The following is a 21295-nucleotide window of genomic DNA, read 5'->3' on the forward strand; positions in this document are numbered from 1 at the left end:
ACACAATGGCAATGTGATATCACAATGAGTTTGTGATTTCACCAGGGTGATGAGGTCAAAATGGGTTAGTGATGTCTCATCAAGTAATATAACAATGTCATATACAATTTCAATTTCTTCTAATTCACTATGAGGATACTGTAATAGCCAGTGAGGTCAGAATTATCTATGGGAGCCAATAATCATTGTAAATGCTTGGCCTGGCCCAGAGGAGAGTGAGGGGAATACCGCCAAAGGTGGAGGTGTCAAGCCTCACATGGTGAGCTGTCAAGAAGTAATTGAACATTGGGCAGTTTGGGAAATGACGGTTGAAAACTCTTAGGCAGAAGACACATTGGAGTGAGGAGGGATACAACCTATATATAAGTTGCATTTTCAGAGCATTGGAAGGAGATATAAAAATGAGAGCTACCCAGATGGAAGAAAGTGGTGAGACAGCAGAAAGGGAAAAACTTGAGAAGAGAGGAAGTTGATGGAGAGCCGAAGGTTGGCAAGTGGTCACTGGGGCAGAGTAGGGCAGGCCTGTGGAGACTGGAGAGTCCTGAAGGAAGTGGTGGAAGGGAAATAGGGAAAGACCAGGAAGGAAGGACAAGTCTGTAGCGAAGGAGCTAGGAATGGAAAAGTAAAAAGCCTTGCTCATTGAGGTTTGGAGCTTTGGAGATCATAATTTTTTGGCTGGTGGTTTGCAGACCAATTAAGAAAGGGTGGGGCTGCCCATTGAAGGTCTGAGGTTTGGTGGTCAAGGCTGCTCTTGGACCTGGGTATCCAGTCCAGGATAAGGTAATCACCCCTTCTAGTGTAAATTGGTTTATTATATTAAATGTGACTTGATGGTTTGTCTCTTGGCCTTAGAAGTTATAAGTACACGAGTTCACAGAAAGAGCTTGAAGCCTCAAAGGCCATGAATTTTCTAAGATGTGATGTGGCCATATAGGTTTGTAAAAGCACAATGGGACAATGATATCACAATGGCAATACCACAATATCATTTCAAAATAATGCTTTGATACCACAATCAGTTGTTGATGCCATTCTCGTGATGAGGTCACAATAAGTTTTTGATGTCACAAAGGGTTCATGATGTCAGAGTGGCATGGCAGATCTCAACTGTCATTAATTGGCAATGAATATATGATTTCAAAAACGGACTGTAATGTCTCCAAAGGCATGTGTTGTCACAAATGTGATGCCGTTCTAACAGGTTTGTGATGTCACAATGTGACACAATACTCATGATATCTGGTAGTATGATGTCACAGGGGATTTCTGATATCACATGTCATACCAGAAATATGAGATTAAAAACAGATTATGAGCTCACAAAGGGATTAACATATGACAATAGCAGCATGTCACAAAACTTATAAGGACTGGTTTGTTATGGCACAGCAGATTAATGATGTCACAAAAGATTGTGATATCACAATGGTTATATGGTCAAAATGGATTTCTGAAATAGAATGAATTTACAGAATAGGCCTTCACACTGTTATGACTATGATGTAACAATGTCATTGTGATTTATCATGCTATGATGCCATTGTGGTTTGGTGATGTCACAATGAGCTGAAGGTGTCATAATGACAATTTGATGTCACTGCTTATTTATGATGTTACAATGGTTATGAGGTCACATTATGTTTTTGATATCAACACACATGTCAAATTTGAAAAAGAATGAAAAAGCCGGGCGCCAGTGGCTCACGACTGTAATGCAAGCTACTCAGGAGGCTGAGATAGAAGGATTGCACTTCAAAGCCACCTCAGGCAGGAAAATCCATGAGACTATCTCCAATAAAACCATTAGAAAACCAGAAGTGGTGCTGTGGCTGAAGCTATAGAGTGCTTGCCTTGAGCTGAAGAGCAGGGACAGAACCCAAGCCCAGAGTTCAAGCTCGACGACCGACAAAAAAAAAATTAAAACCAGGCACTCACAATCTGTCTATAACATCACAATGACAATGTGATCTCATAATGCTATCTTGTCGTAGTTTTGTGATGTCAAAAGTAGTTGATACTGTCATAATGAGAATGTTATGTCACAATGGTGATGTCACAAAGAGTTCATAATCAGGGTATAGTTACACAAAGGGACTGTGATGTCACAAAGGCCATGTGTTTTTTCAAATGTGCTGAGAGGTCCAAATAGGTTTGGGATATCACAATGTGATAGTGATATCAAATGGCAATGAGAGCTTACAAGGGTTTGTGATGTCACATTGGTGATGAAATCAACGTTTTGTGAAGTAACATCTCATACTCACATGTCCAATTTCAATTACTACTATTTCACCATGAGGATATGAGTTCACAGAAGAAGACTGAAATATAAAAGGCCATGAATTTTCTAAAATGCTATGAGGACATTCTAGGTTTTTGAAAAACCATTGGAACAGTGATATCACTATGGCAATGGGATGTTGGAATATGATGACTTAATAAAGTTTTGTTACCACAATTGATGATGCCATACTGGTGATGAGTTTACAAGAGGTGTGTGATGTTACAATGGGTTAGTGACATCAAAATGCACATATGATCTCAATTGTCCACTCACAATGAGTATATGGGCTCACAAAGGGACTGTGATGTCTCCAAAGGAATGTGTTTTCTCAAAAATGATGAAGTCCTAACAGGTGTGTGTTGTCAGAATGTTACAAAATGCTCATAACATCTATCAGTGTGATGTCACCATGATCTAGATATCACACTGGATTCGGGTATTACATTTCATACCTGGATTGGGTATGAGAGGATTGGAATTTCACAGTGGGTTAGTGATATCACTTTGGAAGTGTGGAGTCACAAAGGGATTGTGCTAACACAATGGCTAATAGATCACAATGTGTTTCTACTATAATAGGTTTATGCTGTCACAATTGGTTGGAAATGTCACAATGGCATGCCGATTCTCAAATGTCTTTAATTCACAATGAAGATATGAGTTTACAAAAGGATTGTGTTGTCTCCAAAGTCATGTGTTGAGACAAATGTGATGAAGTCCTAACAGTTTTGTGAGTTCACAATGTGACACCATGTTCTTGATGTCTATCAATGTGATGTCACAATGTTCATATTGTCAGAGTCAATTTCTGATATCAGATGCCATGCCTGAATTATGAGTTTGAAAACAGAATATAAGCTTACTAAAGGCCTAAAATATCCTAATGGCAGCATATCACACGTTATGACTAAAAGTTCATGGTCTTTGGTGCTTCAGATTCTTTCTTTGAAATTGTATCCTCATTTTGAACTAGTAGAAATTGAAATTGGACATGTCATTGTAGTAATACAAACTCATAGTGACATCACAAACTCATTGTGACCTCATCATCACTGTGACATCACAAACCCATTGTGATATCACATTGCTGTTGTGCCTTCACAATCACATTGTGACATCGCAAAGCAATTGTGAACTCTTAGCACCTTTAAAATACACATGACCTCTGTGTCATCACAGACCCTTTGTGTAGCCATATCCTCATAGTAAACTAATGAAAATTGTGATCACACATAGCATTGTAGGGTCACAAATACTTTGTGCAATAATCATGACTGTGAAATCACATTGTCATCATGACACCATCATCTCATTGTGACAACACCAAACCGCAATGACACCATACCATTTTTTCTCCTTTTTTCTTCTGTACGTTTTTTATTGTAAGTGTAGTGTACAGAGGGATTACAGTTACCTTACATGAGTAAGGTAATGGGTACATATCCTATCAAACATTGCTGCCTTGACATCACGTTGTCACTTTAATGTCGTAGACCCATTGTGAATGACTATTCTTTGATTTCATTCTATTTCAAATATGCCATGTGGGTTGATATCAGGAAACTATTGTGAACTCACAACCTTTGTGACATCTAAATCTCTTTGTCACAGCACTTTTCCTTTGTTATATCATTAACCCACTGTGACATCAAATACCTCTCCTGTCCTCATAACTTTTGTGAAATGCCATTGTGATATCTTAGGCCCTTTGTGAGTTGAAAATCTGTGTTCGACTTCATATTTCAAATACGACATGAGATATCTAAAATCCAAAGTAACATCATGATATCACACCGCTGGACATCATAACCATTGTGTCACTTTGTGACATCTCAGACCTGTTAGTTCTTCACCTTCTTGACTACATATATTTTGGTGACATCAGAATCCCTTCCCAAATTCATATGCTCATGGTGAGTTAATGACAATTGAGATCCCACATGCCATTATGACATCACCAACCCCTTGGTACATCTCAAATCTATTGAGACCTCCTCATCAGTATGGCATCACCAATTGTGACATCAAAACATTATTATAACATGTTGTTGAGACATCACATTGTCATTGTGAAATCACTGTTCCATTGGGTTTTCACATAGTATGACCACATACTATGAAGCTTCTTCTATCACCCAGTGTCCTCATATGGAATTATGAGTAATTGAAATTGGATGTATCATTCGGATATTACAAACTGTGACATCACAAAACCATTGTGACTTCATCACGATTGTGACATCAAAAACCCAATGGGACATCTCATTTTCATTGTGACATTATGGATCACATTGTGCCCTTTGAAACCTATTATGACCTCTTACCACTTTGAAAACACACATGGCCTCTGTGAAGTCACAGAAGATTTTTGTGTCCATATGCTCATGGAGAACTAATGACAACTGACATCAGACATACCATTTAAACATAAAAAAATTCTTTCTGACATTATCATAATTGTGACATCATGTCATTATGACACCATCAGCTCATTTTGACATGTAAAAAACTACAATGACATCATAGCATTGTATCATCTCATTGTCATTCTGATATCATAGACATTTTGTGTTTGCTTATTATGTTATTTGATTCTATTTCTAATGTGGCATGTCGGTTGATATCAGAAACCCATTGTGAGTTCATGACCATTGTGATATCATGGTGCCTTAGTAGCATCATATTGGTATTGTGATGTCACATTGCAAAATAGATGTCACAAAGGGATTCTGATATGACAATGTTTATGACATCACAAAGAGTTTCTGATATCAACCCACATGCCACATTTCAAATACAATGAAATCACAGATTTGGCATTCATAATATGACTATGATGTCACAATGACATAATGGCAAATGCTATAATGTCATTCTCATTTTGTGTTGTCACCATAAGCTAAGGATGTGATAACAAAAATATGGTGTCACAATGGTTATGACGTCCCACAGGGTTTATAATGTTACAGTGGTTTTGAGGTCACAATGTATTTCTGATATCAACTGATATGCCACATTTGAAATAGAATGAAATCATAGGATATACATTCACAATGTGTCTATGACAGCAAAATGGCAATGCGATGTCATAATGCTATGATGTCACTGTAGCTAGGTGATGTCACAATGAGCTGATGATATCATAACGACAGTCTGATGATGTCACAAAGGGTTTGCGAAGTCACAATGGCATGTCATATCTTAACTGCCATTAGCTTATAATGGGGATATGAGAATGAAGTCACAATGACATACACAAATGAACTGTGATGACACAAAGGCCATGTTTTTTGTCAAAAGTGCTAAGGTTCCTAACTGGTTTCATTTGTCAAAGTGTTAATGATATAAAAATGCGTAAGTGATGTCAAACTAGTTTGTAATATCACACCTTATTTCAAATTTCAATTGCTACAAGTTCATAATGATACAAGTTCAGAAAAGGAGCTTGATGTCCCAAAGGCCGTGCATTTTCTAAGATGTGATGAGGTCATAATAGGTTTGTGAAAGCATGATGGTACAGTGATATCACAATTGCAATATGATGTCAAATTATAATGTCATAAGAGTGTTGTTATAATCACAATTAGTTGGTGATGCCATAATAGTGATGAGTTCAAAATAGTTTTGTGATGTCGCAGTAGATTGGTGATGTAACAATGGCATTCGACAACTCAATTGTCAATAACTCACAATGAGTATATGAGTTTAGAATGGGATTGTGAGGATTTCAAAGGCATATGTTGGCACAAATGTGATGAAGACGAATAGATTTGTGATGTGACAATGTGACACAATGGTCATTACATCTAGCAGTGTGATGTCACAATACTCATGATGTCACAGTATATTATTAATATTTAATGTCATACCTGAAATAATATGAGGTCAAAAATAGAATGAGCTCTCAATGGGCCTAACATAACACAGTGGCAACATGTCACAAAACTTACGAGGACAGGATATGTTTGAATTGTCACAGTTGTTTAAAGATATCACAATGGCAACGTTTTGTCACAAAGGGATTGTGATGTCACAATGGTTATGAAGTCAAAATGTGTTTTTGATATGAACCCACATGCCACATTTGAAATATAATGAAATCACATAATAGGCATTCCTAATGTTAATATGATGTCACAATGACAATGTGATGTAATAATGGTATGATGTCATTATTGATTTGGGATATCATAATGACCTGATATTGTCATAATGACAATGTGATGTCACACCTATGATTATATTGTAAATGATTTGTGATATCACAATGGCATATCTGATCTCAATTGACATTTCACAATGGATACACAAAGGGACTGTGTTGTCACAAAGGCCATGTGTTTTTTCAATGGTGCTAAAGATGTCATAATGGGTTTGGGAAGTCTCAGGGTGATTGTAATGTCACAACAGAAATGTGATAGCACAATGTCTTTGTGATGTCACATTGGTGAGGAGGTCACAATGGACAGGACAGGTTTGTGATGTCACAGCAGCTTAATGATATCACAATGGCACTGTGATATCACAAAAGGATTTTCATGTCACAATGGCTTTGAAGTTACAATGGATTTCTGATATCCACCAATATTGCTTACTTGAAATAGAATGAAATCACAAAATAGGCATTCACAATATGTCTATAATTTCACTATGACATATGCTGTCATAATTCTATGATATTTAAGCTTGGTGATGTCATAATGGCATGTCTAATTTTATTGGTCATTAGATTACCATGAGGATCCCAAAGGTTGTTATGTGCTGAGTCCTTCAAAATGTGCATTGTGCTGAGTCCATTACACAGGTTTCTTTGTGCTATAGTTTTTAAACTATGCTGTGTGCTGTCATCCAAAAGGGTGCTATGTTCTGAGTCCTTGAGAGGTAGGTATCCTTGAAAATCACACACACGCACACACACAAACACACACTAAGAGAGGGTAACCGTGCACCTGTTTAGTGTGTAGGGTGGATGGAGAAGAGTCTCTCCCTGCCGTTGGGCTGAGGGAGGGGTTCGATGCCATGGGCATCTGCTGGGGTTGGGAGGAAGCCCTGAACTGAGGTGAGGCTGCTTCTTCCATGGCCTGTTAACCTTAGGGCAGTCAGGGCACCACAAGGTCAGGGATGGGGGGCATGGTCGAGTGGGGAGGGGGCGTGACTGAGGAGAGGACAGGACGTGGCCGAGGGAGCACATATCTGCTGCAGTCAGAGGCACATGGGGGCTGGCTCACTTGTGCAGCATGGGTGGAGCAGCCCAGGAGAGAAGTGGGGGGCAGAGAGAGACAGCAGAGAAAAGAGCAGTCACAAGCATCAGGGGAGGTGGCATCAATGGCTGGTTTCTGCTGCTGGAGGATCACGGGTCTGGGCCAGGAGCGCAGAGCACACAAAGCCAGCACAGCTGGCACATCCCTCCCACAGGCACTGAGAGGCTCAGAGGCCAAGTAGGCCCTGAGTCTGAGATTCCAATGCCAGGAGCTCAACTTTTCCTGGGGCGGGCTAAGCCCTGCCACCCACTTGCCCCTGTCCTGGCCCCTTTTCCTGCCTTCCCCATGGCATCACGTTTCAAACATGGGCTGCTGGCTCAGACCTGCAGCGCCTCTCAGAGTCATCCAGTGATGTGCCCCCGGCCAGCTTGTGACCCTGACCACGTCCTGGCCCCCCCATCCTCTGCTCTGGGCCTGAACATCTGCCATGATGCTGCCATTGCTGCCCACTGCATCCAGAATGGCAGCCTATAGCATCTCCCAGCAGCACACATGAGTGGCCGTCCCATGGGCCCGCACCTCGTGACCTCTCCCAACCCCCCTTCCCCACCCCAACTCAGACCCACGACTCCCGCTTCCTTTGTCACATCCCAACCTTGCCTCACAAGTGCCAGGGGCCAGCCCTGGCTCTGCCACAAATGCTCCCCAGGAGAAGGGGGTGGGGGAGTGGTTGTCGACCCAAGGATCCCAACCTTATCCCTAGTGTCAATGTCCCAGGAAATGGGGAGATGCAGGGTTGGGTGAGAAGGGGGCATCACCAAGCCCCTGGCCTGGAGCAGTGGGAACCACACAGCCCCACATCTTCACCCTTCCTCACCTAGGTGGGAACTTGGTGGCTTTATAAAGAGGTGGGGAGCAGCAACTCCACACCTGCCTTCTCGGGTCTTTTCCTTTTTTCTGGGGGTGGGGGGGTGTTGGATGCAGAAGATAGGGACCCCTTGCTGTGTGAGTCCTTGTCCTCTGTTCTCAGTCACCCTCTCACCTGAGGAGGGTATTGGAAAATCCCACTAGGGAGGTGAGAGCACTGGGGGTCAGATGAAAGGTGAATATCTGGGAGGAACACACTCCCTCTGACACACATACACCTGGCCTGTCCCCCCCACCCCAGCTGTCAACAGTACTCACAGCTTGATCACATTTCCCAGCTCTGCCAGCATCTGCTGGGGCTCCTGGTCCATCTGTTCTCCTTGTCCCTCCAAGAATCCACCCAGTCACCCAGAAGCATCTAGGCTGGAAGTAGGGATTCTGTCCATGTATGTAGCCTTTAGAATCCCATCCATTTCCTCAACACCATGCCCATGCCAGGTCAGACACCTCGTTGGGCACCCCATGACCCCCTGCTTGTTTTCAGTCCTGGATCTGAGGAGCCACTGGTCCGGGGATTCCTTCACCCAGCGTCCTGGCTTAGGGTTTTGGTAAATGGGGATTTAAGTCTGGTTGTTCCCAAGGGGAAGGGTTTGGCCCTGGGGAAGGTGAGAGGCAGGGTGGTGCTGTGTCATTACAATGGTGCTCCCCTTGGGTGGGAACCCTTGTTTCTGAAAAGGGAATGGGACATGGGCACCTGCATGCTCCAGCTGAACATTGTCCCAGATGAGTAACCAAAAAACTTAAGAGAGGCACTACTCTGAGTCTGTGTGTATGTATGTGTATGTGTGTGTGTGTATGAGAGAGAGAGAGAGAGAGAGAGAGAGAGAGAGAGAGAGAGAGAGAGAGAGAGAGAGAGAGAGATCATCTTTCTCCTTGTACATCCTGACTGTGCTCAGGTGAATGATCATTTGGCAAATTGCAAGTGCTGCATGGAAGACACTTCTGTCACTGTTCTGGATTTGTGTGTGTGTGTGTGTGTGTGTGTGTGTGTGTGTGTGTGTGTGTGTGTGTGTGTGTGTGTTTGTGTGTGTGTGTGTGTGTGACCATGTCTAAAAACAGCAAAAGCACTTTATTTCTCTTTGTGTATGTACTTGTTGTTGTTCTTTTTTCATCAGTACCAAGTATGAGCCCAGCCACAATATTTGATTTCTGCTTCACAGTTTCATGGCTCCTTTATGGAATATTTCAGTAGACATTCCTTTCCTCCCCTTTCCACCTCTCTTTTCTCCCTTTCCTGTAGCACACAGTAGCTGCTGGGTCTGCGTGGCCCTCCCCTAGGAGACCTGTGTGAACTCGAGTGGACACCTGTCCTTCTATCCCAGGCCAGAAGTTTGGTGAGGCGAGTGTGTCCACAGCCACACTCTTCTAGACAGACACTCTGCTCTCAGTGTATAGTTGGAGCTAATTCAAGGGTTGGGAATGTGTCTGACAAACATAATTAGGGAAGGAGATGGGGAAAAGGGTAGGGCAGGTGCTATGAAGCTATGAGGTTTTGGGGGCTGGCTTACAGTGTGACATGGCAGATGTTTCACCATGACCGAGGATGAGAGGGGAACCTTACCTAGGGCATTTATGGTCTCTGTGGGCATCCAGGCCCAGGGCTCCAGGGCCCCACTGGTGGCGTGGATTCTCTCCCGGGGCAGTGCACCAGTGTTCAATCCTCCCTGGAGTCCTGCAGACTCCAGTCTGTGTCCTGTCTAGGACGTTTCAAGCTGGACAGTGGTAGGCAAGTCCATTCCCCCTGCTGGAGCCCGCTTGGTTATCAGGACATGGCAGTTAGATAGGGATCGATGAATGCCAGTTTCTGTAACCTGCTGTAGGCTGTCTGGAAGCAAAAGGGGACCACTGATTTTGGAACCCTTTAAGTTTGATTGGGACAATTTAAATGCTACATTTTCCAGTTTTTTTTTTTATTTAAGCTGGCAATTTCCACTAATGCCTTGGATGGACGATTTCAGCTGCCAAACAATGACGTTCAAAGCGGCACAGGCAGAGTTCCCAAGCCAGATTATTTCTTGCTTTGAACGCTGTGCCTTGACTGCCTTTCTCTGGCAGCTGCTGAATCTCCTCCAGTTCTCTCTAGGGTGACCACCTCAGTCGGGGACGTCCTGGGGAGCAGAGATTGTGACCTTGCCATCCTCAGCCTGACAACTCTGTGCAGATATGATTCCCAGCAACTGCACTAGATTCTGGGAGATTCAGAGACCCCAGGCTGCCTCAAAGATCCTTTGTCTGCAACATGAAACTTGGGGGCTGGATGTGGTAGACCATCCTAGCTGGCCCCAGGGGAGGAGAGGAGGCCTCTTGAACCATTCGTTCAGCTCATGGCAACCTCGTTCATACCTGAGTGGGGAATTGAGTGCCACAGAGCTGGTCAGCCGCTGGACAGAGATCTTTGAGAAGATAGGCATTCTAGAGGCCCTGGAATCCAGTGAGTACATCATGGCTCACATCCTAGGAGTCAAAACAGTTAAGTGTGGTGCCCCCAGGAGGGCGTGAAGAAGGAGGAGAGAGAACTGTGGGAGAGCTACATCAGGCTTCGGCAGAGGAATAATTACAGGGGATACTTACCTGATCAGATGGGACTTTTCGGTAGTATTGTCATAGACAGATGCTCATTTATTTATCCAACAAACCTATACAGTGTGCACCATGCTCTGGGAGGTCTTAGACAATGAAAGGTTCCAGGACTGTTTCCACAGAACATGAAGAAACCTTGGTTTGAGCTGGATGGTGGTGCTTCAGGCCTGTCATCCTAGTTACTTAGGAAGCTGAGATCCAAGGATGGAGGCTTTTGGCCGGCGCAGGAAATCCTGTAAGACTCTTGTCTTCAATTAACTACCCAAAACAAAATACCAGAAGTGGATATATGGCTCAAGCCATAGACTGCTAGCCTTGAGTAAAAAGGCTCAGGGATAGCACCTAGACTTTGAATTCAAGGCCCATGATTGACACAAAGAAAGGAAAGACAGAGACAGCGAGAGAAAGAGAGAGACATAGACAGAGACAGAGAGAGACAGAGAGAGAGTAGGGAAAGACAGAGGGAGAAAAAGAGGAAAGGAAGGAAGAAGGGAGAACATGCAACACTTGGTTTGGAGTCCCTGGATCAAGGGAGCAAACCATTCACAATCTTTGTGGGGACAGTTCCAGAGATTAAAGTCATTATGTAGGATAAAGCCACTGACCCCTCAGCAAGTTCATGACATCTAGGAGCTGTGTGCTCAACCGACTGCAGAGGAAAGCAGCCTCAGTAGACCCTAGGGATCAGGGTGGGTCACCAGGTTTCAATCATCCCTGGCCCCAATGAGTTTATTTTCTGGTCAGATAAGAAGAAAGTGTCCAAGGGCTAGGGATGTATTGGGGTGAGGGAGTGTGAAGGGGGGAGGTAAGTGATAATTAGGAAGATGAAGAGGGAGGATGATCCCAAGTCAGGTGTGTCAGGACATTTTAGCCATGATCTCTCCTGACAACCTAGAGTACCAGTGATAGAGCCTTTGATCCAGCCACACTGCTATTAAATGTCCTAGCACCTTGGTTTCACCGTTGACAACTTGGCTGTCATTCACTGCAGGATGCCTGTGCAGCACATCCTTGGGGGCTGGGACTTTCGAGTGCTCAATCGGGCTCAATTTGAAGATGACACCCCTGGTGTTCATTCCTCCACGAGAGACAGAGGTAAGCATGTCACTGGCACAGGACAGCTTGGGAATGAGGGCGGGAGTTGGGAACCATGTTGCTCCAAGACTTCATCTAGAGGGTGCTAGGGCCCAGTGACTGCCATTCTCAGTGGCAGAAGGGGGTCTCTTTGCTGGCTCAGTCTTTAATCTAGATGGCAGATTTGGGATTCAGAGAGGGCAGGCTGAAGGTGGGGCAGGGCTGGGTAGAGACTGGTGGGAAAACCAGAGGCACTGGGCTCTGAGCTGGGTTGCTCTTTTGATAATACTCAAACACAGGAACATTCCTGGGATAGATCAGCCCTTTTCACCTTCGCAAGAGAGAGGAAGCTAGAGCCCCTCAGTCTCAGTCCTTTGACTAAGAAACCTTTGGTTCCGTATCGTGTGTTTGGATAACTATATCTCACCTTACTATCCAGTGTTGAGGCAGGACTCTGAGAGTTCCTGAGTCTTTGATAATTTCAGGGGATCCTCAGTATGAGATCGTACTTGAACGTCCTAATTTGGTGCATGGTCAGTCCCATCTAAGACTGCCAAGGTGTAGGACAAATTATCTACAGAATCATAGCAGGGTGGGATCTGTTCTGAGAGTCTTGATTAATATGTGTGAGCTTTGAGCACCCGTGTGCCCACCTGCTTCCCTTTCTTCGGTGGATCTTTGCTAGGAAATGCTTAAAATTAGGGGGTGTCTTGTCTTTTATGCTCCAAGATAGGACTCTAACATTTGAAGCAGAGCTTTACTTCTAGCTCTTTTGGGTTTAATTGGAGATAAAGAGTTCTCATGGACTTGTTGCCAAGGGTGGCATCCAACTGCAGTTCTCAGATCTTAGTCTCCTAAGGGGATAAGATGACAAGCATGGAAAAGTATCTTTGGCTGGGTGCCAGTAGCTCAGGACTGTCATCCTCGGTACTCAGGAGGTGAGATCTCAGGATCACAGTTCAAAGCCAGTTGGCTCAGTGGTAGAGTGCTTGCCTTGCATGCTCGAGGTCCTAGGTTCGATTCCTCAGCACCATATAAGCAAAAAGAAAAAAAAAAAGCCGGAAGTGGCGCTGTGGCTCAAGTGGTAGAGCGCTAGCCTTGAGCTGAAGAGCTGAGGGACAGCGCCCAGGCCCAGGCCCAGACTTCAGGCCCCACGACCGGACCCCAAAAAAAAAAAAAAAAAGAACAAAGCCAGCCTGGGTAGGAAAGACCCTGAGACTCTTATCTCCAACAAACCACCACAAAACCAGAAGGGGTGCTGTGGCTCAAGCCTTGAGCTGAAGAGCTCAGGGATAGCACCCAGGCCCAGAGTTCAAGCCCCACAACCAAAAAAAGAAAGTAAAACATCTTTGCCTGCAAAAATGTGGAGGTGTGTGTGTGGGTGCTGTGGTTGAGAGACCAGGTGCTGGCCTCACTGTATAGACATTTCTAAGAACTCCCCAAGTTTTCCCCAGTTTGAAGCCACAGTAGGATGGGCGGTGCCTTACCAAGAACTCAAGAGGACGAGGCCTTTGGCAGGCAGTGAGTAGGTGAATGGGTGCAGAGATCAGATTGTTGTGCCTGTATTCTCTCCATTAAAGGATGGATTTGGATGCTGAGTGTCAAAGTTTGAAGTCAAGGGTTGCAAGAAGTTCGTGGCCTGACAAATTGGGTTTCCTCTGGGTATATGAATGTGGCTAAAGCAGGGCGCTGCTGGTGGCTCACAACTGTCATCCTAGCTACTCATAAAGCTGAGATGTAAAGACCACGGTTCAAGGCCAACTTGGTGATACTTCATATCCAATGAGCCACCTGAAAACAGGAACTGGCGCTGCGGCTCAAGTGGTAGAGTGATCATCTTCAGCTAAAGAGCTGAAAGTCAGTGCCCTGACCCTGAGTTCAAACTCCATGACCAGCAATAAACAAAGAGGTGGCTGAGTTTTCCACATAGCACTGTGTATGGTAGGAAATTCCATGCTGGGTTATGAAACATTCCAGATACGTTTGAGGCTCAATGTTGTGTCTACAGTTGGACTGAGTACGATAGTGCCATCTTCTCACAGGTCAGATATGATACGAATGGAGGGAGTTCGTGGTTCTGTTCTCAGGAACCGCTGAGGCCTTGGAATGTCTGTGAGTGTGTGTGTGTGTGTGTGTGTGTGTGTGTGTGTGTGTGTGTGTGTGTGTGTGTGTGTATGTGTGTGTAATTTTCCCTCATCCTTCTCTGTCCCCTTCTTAGGTGACTGTCCTCCTCTTTCTGACTTCAGATGGTGCCCTTCCTCCACATCGACCTTGCCTTTAGCTCCTTATCAGGGTCTACAATGAGTCCTAAATTGCCAGTGGCCTGTGTTCCATATTTTCTCTGGGGCACAAGTCTGGCTGTCCAAATATTTGGCCGCCTCCAGCGGATTCTGGTACAGCAGTGCCAGCTGGCATAGGGTCTCCCATGCCTCAGAGGGAGGGCCTCAGTCACACGATGTCCTGTCCTTTTCCTCAGCTGGGCCTCTGACATCCCTCTCAACAGGCTGGCAGTGGAGTGGGGAATGGGGGGTTGCTGGTGGGTCTGGCCAACTCAAGCTTGACAGCTGACTGAAGTCCACCCGAGCAAGGAGGATCCAGGGCTACATGGGAGGTGAGACCAAGGTGGCTTGGAAATATTGGTCGGTGTCTAGGAAATGTAAATGTACTTTATCACAGGAAAGTCTATCTTCTGGCCCCAGCTGGGACTTCTAGACAATTCTGGATGCCCAGAATTCAGAGGCACAGACTTTAGACTCCAGGACCAGGGAGCTGGGGGATGAGAGACTGGTATGACCAATAACTCAATGTTCTGGGGTATTAGTCTTGACCTGGCCATGCCCCTCACCCCTTGTGTACGTCCACTTCTTAACCCAGTGTTGGCCACACACTGGCCACTTGTGGCAGTACTGTGGAATTGGCAGAAGTGGAGGTGAGACCTATGATGACCAAAATCTGGATTTATGGCCTGCGGGGCTGGCAATGAGTGTCTTAAAAAAATCTTTGAGCTGTAACTCAAGGCCTAGGCACTGTCCCTGAGCTTCCTTTGCTCAAAGCTAACATTCTACCACTTGATCCACAGCTCAACTTTCATCTTTTTTAGAAATTGAGTGGAGATAAGTGTCTCATGGTCTTTCCTGCCTGGGCTGTCTTCAAGCTTCCATCCTAAGAGCTCAGCCTCTTGAGTAGCTAGGATTGCTGGCACCTGCTAATGATGTTAGTGTGTGTGTGTGTGTGTGTGTGTGTGTGTGTGTGTGTGTGCTTACCGGACAAGAACTCAGAGCCTAGATGTTATGCTTTAGCTTGTTTGCACTAGGTTCGTGCTGTACCACTTGAACTATCGTAGCTCAACTTCCCAGCTTTTTGGTGATTCATTGGCTAGCTTTGAATCTTGATTGATCCTCAGGTCTCAGCCTTGAGTAGCTAGGATGACAGGCATGAGCCACCTTCGCCCAGCTGATAATGGCCTTTCTCCACGGTGGACTTGGAGCTTCTGAAATCTTCTTTATTTTTTCTGTGCCTGTATTGGGGCTTAAACTCAGGGTCTGCGCTCAGGTCTCAACATATTCCCTCAAGGCTGGTACTCTACAACTTGAGCCACAGATCCATTTCTGGCTTTTGGTAGTTCATTGGGAAGAAGAGTCTCAATAACTTTCTTCCCCTGAGCTGGCTTTGACCCACGATCTCTGATTTCAGTCTCGTGAGTAGCTAGGATTTACAGGGGTTGAGCCACTGGTGGCATTGGGTAGAAGCTTTTCTTAAGCAAGGGTTCTTCCCTGCATTTGCCCTGACTCCTCCATGCAAAGGAGGCCTTAGGGTCAGGAGCTGTGAAAAATAGGCTTTCAGCCAGAGGAAATGGCTGGGGTCCATGGTGAAAAGTCAAGCTAATCTTCCCCTGGGCCCCATTCTGGACTCTACCGTCTGCCTTACCTGTGACTCAAGTACAAACCTTGACCCAGTCTTGAGTGTTCAGCCAGACTTGTCTGAAGACACAGAACCTTCATTCCCCCCACACCACCTGCTCTATACCACACCTCTGGACCTTTGCCCATACTGTGTATGTTCTGCCTGAGGCTATCTGTCCTGTTCCACATCATAGAAATCCTGTGGAATTTTGGCACTGGTTAAATCACCTCCTGGAGCAAGTCCTTCCTTCCATTTTCCCTCTTTTTTAAAAAAATATTGAGTTCCTAGAGATGGAACTTGGTAGGCTGACTGGCAAATGCTCTATATTGGTGTGTGTGTGTGTGTGTGTGTGTGTGTGTGTGTGTGTGTTTGTGTTTGTGTGTGTGTGTGTGTGTGTGTGTGTGTGTGTGTTTGTGTGCCAGTCCTGGGGTTTAAATTCATGGCCTGGATGCTATGCCTGAGTTTTTATGCTCAAGGCTAGCACTCTACTACTTGGAACACAGCTCTACTTCTGGCTTTTTGGGTGTTTAATTGGAGAAAAGAGTATCATATAGACTTTCTTGCCTGCACTGTCTTGCAATTATGATCCTCAGATTTCAGCCTCCAGAGTAGCTCAGAGTATAAGGGTGAGCCACCAGCACCTGCCATCTCCCTCTTACCTATATCCTTGGCCCTCCTCTGAGTCCCAGAAGAGTATGTCTCACCAAGCTCACATTTTTTTTTGCTAGTCTTGGGCTTGAACTAAGGGTATGGGCATGTTCCTGAGTTGCTTTTCCTCAAGGCTACATTGTATCACTTAAGCCACAGTGCCAGTTTTGGCTTTTTCTGTTTATGTAGTACTGAGGAATCGAACTTCAGGCTTCATGCTCTCTAGGTAAGCACTCTACCACTAAGCCACATTCGCAGCCCAAGGCTCACTTCTAACAGGATCTATGAGGGTGGGATTTCAGCACAGAAATCGCTGGCCATTTTATATGTTTGCCAGGATTTGGGACCAGCCTGAGACTCGGCAATGAGGAATGATGAATGAATGATATCCACCAGGCCCCAGAGATCTAGGCTCACATCCTACAGAGGGATAGGAAATATGGAGCCAGAAGCTTCCACAACTGCTACAGACTAGGAACTGTAGTCTCCCTGGAGGCAGTGTCTGGCTGCTAGATATCCCAATGAGACACCTCAGCCAGAGTGTAATGCACCCTTTGCATACACCAGCCCAGGCAAGCCTTCGGTGTTTCACTTATTAAATGGCAAAGAAGGATGCTTTGTTCAAGCTACTGGCTCATACTTAGTACTCTCTGAGGGCTTTTCCCAGCTTGCCCAGGTTGGGGGTCTGGGCATGGGCAACCTGCTGAAAGCCCATTGTCCATACATCATCCATCTATACACAGAGACATGGAGTTACTGAATTCTTTTATTTCTTTGGCAGGTCCGAGGTTGAAATATGAGACTAGGCCCTATCCCTGATCTCCTTTTGCTCAAGGGTAGAGCTCTGCCCTTGAGGCACAAGCCCAACCCATGGGCATATTTTCCTGTGATCTCTTAGAAATAAGAGTGTCTAGGACTTTCCTGCCCTGGCTGAATTCAAATTGACATTCTCTACACCTCAGCCTCTTGAGGAGCTAGCATTAAAGACAGGAGCCACTGACATCTGGCTTTCTTTTCTTCTTGTTGTCCATTTTATAATCATGATAATCTGAAATCTTCACAGTGTCATTCCAATTGTTTACATTTGAAATAAATCATCTAGGCCTGGAGTTAGAATGCCAGGACTGCCACCCACAAATGGAGGGAGATCCTGACAAACTCATTACTATTTATGTGAATGCTAATGGAATGTTATCCAAGTAATCAAAGTAATAAAAAATTTGCAGTTAATTCATGATTCTATTTTAGAATGCCACAGAAAAATTATTGAACTTTTATCTTCCATTCTAGCATCATGGTGTGATTCCTCTAATGGAAGGATTTTGACTAATTTTTAATTAATGCTTTTATAAGTATTCAGCCATGATACTTCATTAAATGGAGACATAACTTAAAGTAATAATTGGTAACTGTATATATATATATATATATATATATATATATATATATATAATTTAATGATATCCTCACATTCTCTCTCTAAGTGTGTATATCTATACATACATATATACATACATATATATATATATAATATATATATATATATATATATATATATATATATACAGCAATCTACACATCTATCAATATATAGGTTGGGCACTATTGTGGCTTGATCACAGTTCCTCAGAATTTCCTTACAGCTCAGTTTGCCAGAAAATGGTGAGCTAAGACTGTGACCCCATTTATGTTTTGGGCATTCTAGGCAATGAGTTGAAATCCCAGCATGGCCAAAAATTTATTCATGGAGTAAGAAGCCACTTTTGACACATTTTTTTTCCTGAAAAATATCCTGGGTCTCAGTATGATATATAATCCATATGCAAGTATATCCTATGTGATAGGATGTAATAAATGAAATGTTATGCATGTAATAATACTAAATAAATAAGTGTAATAAACATCATACTCACTAAACCCATGCATGTAAATAAATCTCATATATGAATATTATTTTTTTCAGTTCTGGGGCTTCTATTCAGGCCCTGGGAACTGGTCTAAAATTTCTTGTCTTCAAGGACGGTGAGCTTCCCCTTCAACCACAGTGCCACAGTGTTACCCAGACCCTGAGTTCAAATCGTAGGCCTGCCAGAAAAGTGGTGCAAATTCCCAGCCAGGCCTTTTTTCTTCCTTTGGCCTAGCACAGGGCTTGAACTCAGGTCTTGGAATCTCTGCCACAGCTGACCCTTGGATCCTTGGATCCAAGTTCAAATCTCGGGGTAGGCTAAAAATAAAAAATAAAAAAGAGAAGGATAAAACAGAGTTCAAGAAGGTGGTTTTGCATTTTTTCGCCTTTGCATTCTGACCATCCTGGGCCTAAATGAAAAGGCCCAGAAAGTGTACATGACCTTGCGTGCTGATGTTTGTCTGGCTATTAGGAAAGCCATAACCGAAACTTCAACTTAGGACTGGGGGTCGAATCCTGGGACTGCCACTAATGATTGTTGGGAGATTCTAAGAAATGCATGCCAATATACATCCATACAAATGGAATGTTATAAAAGTAACAATTAAATTAATAGTGTGTGAGTATACTATAAAATTATACGCAATAATTATGCTACTTTGACTAATTTTCAATTAATACTTTGTTATATATTCAACCATGATACTTAAAACTTGAAGGAATAATTTGTCAATAATTACTACTAATATATGTAATTTCATAATATACAGACAACTCTCTCTTGTTTTATACATATGTATACATATATATGTATATATAGATGTCAATCTACATATTTATCTGTTTATACACTTGTCACTCCTGGGGTCAGTTGTATAGTGATGGCTTGTACATACAAAGCCCTGGATTCGATTCCTCACTACCACATGCACATAAAAATCCGGAAGTTGTGCTGTCACTCAACAGTAGAGCACTAGCTTTGAGCGTAAAAGCATAGGGACTGTGTTTAGCCTCTTACTCAAGACAAAGTACTGGCACCAAAATAAGATTGAATGTTGTGACTGCAACTCTATAAGTATAGGACTTCAAATACCTCATCACAGAGCAAGCCATGAATCTGGTGCTGACAGCTGCCATCTAACCTGACTTAGACAGAGGTATGCCACTGCAACCCAGCTCCACAGGACCACATGCTGCTGGCTCACTCATCCCTGTCATCCAAGATATTCGGGGGCTGAGATCTGACACTGATGGGTTTAAAACCCAGCCCTGGCAGGATGTCTGTGAAACTCTGTGCTGTGGTTCAAGCAAAAGTTCTTAGGACAGTACCCCCAACATTTTAGTGCAATCCCTATGGCTGAATACCCCCCCCCCGCAGAAAAAACCCCACCAATCTCAATCATTAGGTGTAAACTTTGTGCAGTTTGTGATGTGTTTCTGAAAGAATGGTGATACTGATGAAAGCACCCTAATACTAATGACAGCTTGTGGGAAACAGCTATGTGATGAGTCCTTCCTGAGGTGCTGGTTCATTCATGCGGTGCTGTGTGCTGAGTCCTGCTCAGGATGCCATGTACTGAGTCATTCACAGGGTGCAGTGTTCTGAATCCTGCATTGGGTGCTGGGTGCTGAGTCTTTCACTGGATGCTGTGTGCTGAATCCTGTAAAGAGTGTTATGTGTTTTGTCCTTCAAAGGGTACATTCTTTCATCTTCCCCTTGTAATAGCTCCACAACTTGGATGATTATGCAGACAAGAATATTGAGGCTCAGATATGTCCCCATGGCAGGGACAAAATTATGTATTACTGAAGAGTAGTGTGTTGTCTACTGCAGACAATTGCTTTGTTTTGTTTTTTTCTCAGTCATGAACCTTGAACTCAGGGTCTTGGTGCTGATCCTTACCTCTTGGACTCATGACCAGCACTCCACCATGTGGAGCCAAGGACCCCCTTGCAGCAGAGTGCCACAGCTGAGGGTTGTATAGCCAACGACTGTCATCCTGGCTTCTCAGGAAGCTGAGATCAGAGTATCTGGATTCCAAACTATCCCAGACACAAAAGGTCCCATGACACTATTATCTCCAATTCATCACTAAGAAACGTGAAGTGGAAGCTGGGTGCTTGTGGCTCATGCTGGTCAACCTAACTACTCAGTAGGATGAGATCTGAGAATCATGATTCAAAGTTAGCCTGGGCAGAAAAGTCCATGAGACACTTAGCTCCAATGAACCACCAGAAAACCGGTGGCTCAAGTGGTAGAGCACAAGATTAGAGCTGAATTGCTCAGGGATAGCACCCAGAACCAGACTTCAACTCATACAACTGACAACAACAAAAAAGACATAAGCAAACTAACAAACCTGAAGTAGAGGGCTAGGAATGTGCCTTAGGGGTAGAGTGCTTTGCATACATGAAACCCTAGGCTTGATTACTCTGGACCACATCACTAGAAAAAAGCCTGAAGTGGCTCTGTGGTTCAAGTAGGAGAGGGCAATCCTTGTACAAGAGAAACTAGATACAGTGCTCATGTCCTGTGTTCAAGCTCCAGGACTAGTGTATGCACATAAACACTCACACGCACGCTCGCTCACTCACACACACACACACACACACACACACACACACACACACAGAAAGAAGAAGTGAAGGTGTGACACAAAGTGGGAAAGCAGTAGACTTCTGCTCTGACATCATGGTCAGCACCCACGCCCTGTGTTTAACCCCAAAACTTAGCCTCTAAGGGCCCAACTAGGAGAGGTCAAAGGTTTCAAA

The sequence above is a fragment of the Dipodomys spectabilis genome, unplaced genomic scaffold, assembly GCF_019054845.1.
Source record: "Dipodomys spectabilis isolate Male_0828 unplaced genomic scaffold, ASM1905484v1 ptg000584l, whole genome shotgun sequence".
Lineage (NCBI taxonomy): Eukaryota > Metazoa > Chordata > Mammalia > Rodentia > Heteromyidae > Dipodomys > Dipodomys spectabilis.